The following is a 7,044-nucleotide window of genomic DNA, read 5'->3' on the forward strand; positions in this document are numbered from 1 at the left end:
GAGCGGGGCGCGGCGCCGACGGCTCAGCGCCTCAGGAGCTCCGCGGCTCCGCTTCGCGGTGCGAGGCTCGTTCCGGTGCTGGAGGTGGGGAATCGGAGCTGCTGCTGGGAGAAGCGCTGGACTGCGTTGGGTTTGATGGCTTCCCGCGTTGTTGGGTTGTCTCGTGAAATGGAATCGGTGCGTCCGAAGAACCGGCAGCCGTCGCAGATCGGGCTGACAAAGAGCTTTAAGTTGGTGTGGCTGTGCAGGTCAGCTCCCGGGGAGCTATTTCTGAGTGACTGGAACCCGAGCAGGCGCTCCCCAGCTGTGCCGATCGTAAAGGATGCTGTTGGTCCCTGTTTGTTTTCCTTTTTCCCTTATTTACAGCGCGAAAACTGTGCGCCTTCGCGATAGCTCTGCGCTCGGATCAGACTCCTCTAGTAAGGCCGCTGGAAGTTCAGCATACAGAATGCTCAATAGTAAGCTTCCTATTGCTTCCTATACCGAACCTGTTCCGGCTGCACCCAGGAGAGCTGGGCAAAGAAAGAAATAAAATCAAATCGCTCCCTCCAGCTGACACGTCTGTGTCATGGCAAAGCGTCTTAGCGGTGTGTAGAGAAGAAAGCTTTTTGTGCTCCGTGTCGGGCGGCACGGTGATGCTAGGAAATCCCCTTAGTGCTGCTACGGGGCTTGTTGTGATTACAGCCGTGGCAGCAGGGTCTGTAGCACAGGGATGGCTCTGAACAGGTTGGCAAACAGTGCTCTGTGGTAGTGGAGCAAATACATGGCTGCGTTTTGGCATTGGTGATCGAGAGGTGTTGCTGAGAGGCAGCACGTTGGGGGTATTGTGGTATCAGAGCAGCGGCTCTGCTTCTAAATCAGGAGAGACAGGGCTTGAATCATGAGAGCTGAAGGCAGGCATCTCAGCGAAGGGATTTTGGAAGGCAGAGAGGTGTGGCAGCATTGGATCTGAGCTGTCTGAAGGTCTGGAGGGGATGGGTTGGATAGGGGAATGTGGAGGGAGCGGGGAGGACACGACCAGGGGTAATTAGCTGATGCTTCTGCTGTGGGCAGCCATTTGTTCCGTATAATTTAGGTAGGTGTTTATGTAGCTCTTAATTACCAGCTGCCCTGTTTTCTGCTTATGAAGGTGAGGATTCTGCTTGGTTGCGATGTAACTGTCACCCGGTGAGCTGATATGCCTGGGCAATAATGCTGAGGTGGTGGTGGTGGTTTGGCTTTTGTAGCCAGAGCAGCGCATTGCTGAGCCTTGCTCTGACACTTCGTGTACAGCGTGCTAGAAAGCATTCACGTTCGTGGGAAGAAGTCACGGCGGGGCATGCTCACGTTGCTGCTTTGAGAACTGGAATTTTTGTTTTGGGCTTAACGAATAAAATAGCCTGAGTGTTCTGCAGGAGACAGAAAGCAGGTAATGGCTTCAGGGATATCTGAAATGGGCCTGGCCGCTTCCAGGGGCGTGCAGGACAGCCATCTGTCCCACAGTCCTTTTGTGAACTGACCCCACAATTGTCACTTTTGTTTTAAACACTCCAGTTTTACTGTCAGTGTTCCAGTGTTGCATTCTTCCGTAGCCTCCCAAAACGCTGGATTTCATTTACCCACTTTTCCCACAGGGCTGGGTGTTCAGGATGAAGCAGCCCTCTTATCTGCTGGTCTCTATAACCTCGGCTGTGGGTTGTTCCAGAGCTTCACGGGATGAAGATGTCACATTGAGGAAGGATCCTATTTGACCCCATTGTCATGCAGGTTGTTCCAGCAGCTGCAGAGAGCTGATTGCCTTCTTTTCAGTTCATAGGCAGTGCAGAAGTACCTCCCCTGTCTCGTGTTTGAGTTAATTTCCTGCTGTGTTTATGTATAAATGGCAAAATTATATGGTACTGTTTGGATTCAGCAGAGTGAGCGTGTTTCTTTTCTTTTTCTTTTCTTTTTTTTTTTTTGTCCCCTGGCACTTTTATTTGCAGAATGGTACTGAAAGGCAGTGAGTGGGTAGATGAGAGCTGTCTTCCTCTAACACATCAGGTACCCTGGTGCCTGCTGCTCTGCATCCCCTGGCGTCCAGTCTGCACAGCAAGAAGCTGGAGGAGGCTCAGGGGATGCCATCTAGCAGAGCTGCTATGTGAGAAGAAAGGATGTCCAGACACAGCCCAGGCTCTGGAAAATGTAGCTTAATTGCCATCCTCCTGAGATAGAGAGGCCTTATCTAATGAGAGGTTTGAAGGTTTTACAGTTACTCTGTTTAGTTTTTCACTTGCCTGTGCAACATACCAGTGATACGCTGGCAAGTAACAAAAAACTTATTCTGTCTTCCAGAACCAGGGAATGGAGCTGACCTGTTCCTCATTCCTCATTTCTGAAGGGCTGCAGACAGCCCTCTGTCTCTCCTCTGGGTATCCCTCTGGCCCTGGTTTGCTGGGAACCTTCCGTGGAATTTGTTGCTGTTTCGACGCTTGCTGCGTATTTTTATTTTGAATGTTTTCTGTTGGCAGCAAACTTGATGTTTGGCTGCTACCTCTCTTTTCCTTTTCTTCCTCCCAGAAAAAGGCCCGGTGCCCCACCGTAACAGATGATTTGTCAGGTATTTGGTGTTTGTTTTGCACGTTGAGGTCACGTATATCAGCAATATGTCATTTCTTCTTGGGTGCTTACTGGCAGTGGCTCGTAAATGTGACTTGGGGAACAGATATGGAGATAAGTCTGTAGCGTGGAGGAAAAAAAACAAAAAAACAACTGGACTTCAGTGCAAGCAGGTTTGTGCTGGTAAATAATTAGCTCTTCAGTTCTCGAGAGGAATTTGCTGGTAACTCTCCGCCTGAGATGGAAAATATGGAAGCTGTAGTAGAACGGCTGAAAAACAAAACCCAAAGAAACTTCTTCCGCAAGGATCTTTATTTGTTTTGTATTCTGCATCTAAGCCAGCAATTTTTGCAGGACACAAGCTCTTATTTACCCGGAGAAAATTACTGGCCTGGATTTCAGAAGGGCTGAGCACCCATCCTCCTTTTCACAGGGAGCGGGAGCTCCTCGAGGGTCTCCCCATGACTGCTTGTGCTCTTTCCTCCTTTCTGCTGCCCTGGTGCTCATTCCTAAAGCTCATCCTCGTATTGGGAACGGGCATGAGCTCATGTGGTGTTTATGGTCTGGAGAATTTGCAAACAGCTCAGGTTTGCCTGCTGCTTGTTTTGCAAATAAGGGAGGCAGCAAGGTGGCTGCCGGCTGGTTAGCCTCAGCATTGCTCAGTTAGGAGGACTGAGTTTTGAGCTGCTGCTTAGTGGATTTGGGGCTTTTTGGGATGACAGAAGGTCTGAGACAGCTGAGGGAAGAACTGGAGAAATCTGTGTCATCCTGGAAATAGGTGACAGAGGTGGGAGAGGATTGGCAGGATAGGGTAAGACAGGAGAAGAAACCATCCCTACATGGAAAAAAGAAATCTGTCAGTTCTGGCGCTGAGGATTTAGATGTTAGGAAACCCGGGTAAACAGAGCTTTCAGCAGCATTTCCCACGTTAGAAGTCCTGGCTAGCCTCCCTACCTGGTTGGCTCACCATCTGCTGCAGCACTGACCCAGGATTTTGCTATAGGGAAATTCTCTTGGGTAGTTTTTCATACCTGCCTTTCAAGTACTGCTGCAGTTTTTTGATAAGATATTCTCTAATTGTTGTCTGAACAGAGATTTCTGGTTGTGTGGTATTGGTTTTTTGGGTGGTTTTTTTTGTTGTTGTTGTTGTTTTTTTGTTGTTTTTTTTGCACTTTCCCACCCCTACAGATCCCCTTTTGGAAATGTGGCTGCGGTTGTTAGCTTTCCCTTTGTAACTCAGAGGCAGCCAGCAGTGGTGGGCACAGAAGTGGGTGCAGCTGTGGACATCATGGTAGTTTGGTCAGGGTTGGGGATGCCAGCACCTTGCTGGAGCTTTGGTTGTCTGTGCATTGTAGGGGAGTCCCACTAGGTGACCTGTAAAGGTCCCTTCCCACTCAAACGATTCAAATGGGGAGCGTCTACCATGTGTTGGTGCCTGGAAAGTGTGATTAAATCATGCAGAAATGGCATGTGATCTACCTGGCAAAAGAGCTGACCTTGTTTTTCAAAGCTGTGAGTTAGCGCTGCTGTCAGTGCCTTGTGCTGAAGTAGAAAGCTTCCAGTATTTTCAGATCTCACGTCTCGCGTTTGAAAATCTGTAACCAAAATAGGAGAATGCATTTTATTGTGCTGTTGAGAGATTGGACTGTTACAGGACTGTGACAAGGACAGAGCTTCCTGGAAACGTACTGAGGTGGCTGAGAGATCAAAGTGCAAAAAAAATCTGGATTTTGGCTTCATCCTGAATTTAGCAGCACGTTCTGCATGGAATCAATTAAGCTGTGCTGTTTGTCACATATATCTCTTATGATCTCAAAAATAATGGGCAAGGCAACTGCGATACATTTGTCCCTATAGAAGGAGGTTTCTTTTGTTTCTCAGGTGATGCCAGTTGGAAGCAGAGCTGGATGTTTGTTGGTATGACACAAGATCATTCCTACGAGGCATTATCAGCTCTGTTGTCGAAATGGGATCCTCAGTGTACCGATAGGTTTTGTTGTTGTTCAAGTCTAATATCGATAATTACACATTTAATTAAACCTCTTACTTTAAAGTATTGGAGATGATTTTGTTCAGGATTGAAAGAAAAAAAAAAACACCCAGATTATTATGAAACATAAGAAACTCTTTAAAACATAACATCTTATTCCTGCAAGCCCTGCATTAAGAATGCAGGAGGAGCCTCAAACCACCCATATGTGGTCTGCAAAAGCTGTACTGAAGGTGCTGCCTTCTGGTAAGGAAAGAAGTGCTAATTCTTTTCCTTGAGGAAAAAAAAATGGAAAGAATTTGTGAAGTTGTGAAGAATGCCCTGAAAAATCAGGCCCTTGCAGTGAACAGCTGTGCTCACAGCATTTTCTTATTCAAATATGAGGACTTTTTTAAGCACTGTACCTCCTCCTTTTCTCTCCCCCGACCAATCCTGGAGGAGTGCTGGGTCTCACATGGACTATCTTCCCTCCAAAAGCTTGGAGAAAATGTGTTTGGACTTTTAAATAGCGCACAATTAACAATGAATCATAAATGGATATGCAATTTCTGAAGTATGCAGGGGAGGCCTAAACCTGTTTAATTTGGCTTAATGATGCTGCAAACATGGTCATGCATTTTATAACCTTGTCCTGTGAAAATGTGTTGGCTTTTTTTTTTTTTTCGGGGGGGGGGGGGGGGGGGTTTTCCCATTACTTCCTTGACATGTGCACAGTTGCACATGAATAGCCTGACCCAGTGCCTCAGCAGGCAGAGCAGCATGGCCATGCTTTCGATAGGCCTGTTACTACAAGGAAAACATATGGGATATTTCAGTCCTGTCTTTGCAGGCAGCATACAGGGTCTGCTCCTTGGCAGAGCTGCTGCGTCCAGCCTTCACTTGGTTCTCTTGTGTTATAAAAGCTTGGAAGGAGCTATTTTTTTTTATATTTTTTTTTAATAGAATCATAGCGTGGCTTATAGTTGGAAAGGATCTTAAAGATCATGGAGCTTCAACCCCCCAGTTCAGTGTGCCCAGGGCTCCATCTCCATCACCTCCAAGACTTGGGCACCCATAGCTTCTGGGCAGCTGAGTGCCAGGGCCTCAGTGCCCTCTGAGTGAGGAATTTCTGCCCAAAGTCTAACCTCAACCTCCCCACTTGTAGTTTAAAGCCATTCCCCCTTGTCCTGTCGCTATCGGACCATGTAAAATGATTCTTTGAGTCTATGATTCTAACTGGAATGCTTGGGTTTAAGAAGGGGGGAAAAAAAAAAAAAAGTAGTAAAATGGATTTGCTAATATTGACCAAACTGTTAATATTTTACAGAACAGTGTGGCTCTTGGTAGGTGTAGAAAATCCATGTCTTTTCCAAGGGCAAATCTGCTGGCGCTGTGCTGAGTGTTTAGTGGAGACTAAATTTCTTGAATACCCACCTTCAAGTAGTGACCTATTCAAAACTGACTTAGTCTTGCTTGAAATCTCTTTTCCAGAAGTTTCAAGGAGTTTGTTTATGTGTTTGTTTGCTTTATACCATCTTTCCCACAAAACCCCGGTCTCCGGGCCAGAAATGTGCAGTTAGGAATTTTAAGTAGGGTTTTGAGGATAATAAACAGCAGTTGTTCATGGCTTCAGCCTCTGCAATTGCGCTGCAAAGCCGACGTTTCCTTTTTAGAATCTCTCCTGAGTAATCGTGCCAGTAAAATAAATCTGAAGTGTGTTTGGAAGAGAAGACTTTTGTTTAAACAACAGCGTGTCAGAAATCCTGCTTTGGAGTAGGGCTGCCTGTAGTGTTGCTGTCTCTTCATTCTCACAAGACAGTTTTTTGTGCCCTAATAACTAATCAATCACATGGATGGGAGAAATACTGTAACGCACGTTGGGTTGATGCATATATCTAGCTACTCTGGATTTTTGTCTAACCAGCTTCATCCCACAGTTCTTTCAGGCGAAGCACATCACCGAGTCTCAGTTGATTTGGTGCCATCAGCAATGGAAGATGGAATGATAACAGGAACATCAAAAATTTCCTCCTTGATGCCTTAATTTGCAGCTCTGGGGATTCAGTGTCTTGTCAAGGTCTGAGAGATGCCATGTGCAAGTACCGAAGGAATCACCAAGTTAAGGAATTCTGCCCTAGCTGGGCAATGGTGAAATCATCTTCCTCCATGAGCTTCAGCTATGCCTGTGGAGAACACACAGTTAGGAATGTCTACACACTGCTCTCCCCAACCTGAAGTTCCCTGTCTGGTGAGAGTGCAGCTGTACGTTGAGCTTTTTCCCACAACCTTGGAGCAGTAAATGTTGCTCGTGACAAAACGTGGTATGTGCTTGCCTACGTGGATCTCTTGAATGGTAAACACCCAACATTTACTTTCCAAACTCTTGGTGCCTTTTTAAATAAGAGTTGGTGCCTTTCTTCCCGTCCTGTCAGTGTTGTGGTGTTCAGGGTTACGTGTGTTCTCCAGCTTGCCTGAATTCAACAGGTATGAGCTGAACATCA

The sequence above is a fragment of the Meleagris gallopavo genome, chromosome 5 (genome assembly GCF_000146605.3).
Source record: "Meleagris gallopavo isolate NT-WF06-2002-E0010 breed Aviagen turkey brand Nicholas breeding stock chromosome 5, Turkey_5.1, whole genome shotgun sequence".
Lineage (NCBI taxonomy): Eukaryota > Metazoa > Chordata > Aves > Galliformes > Phasianidae > Meleagris > Meleagris gallopavo.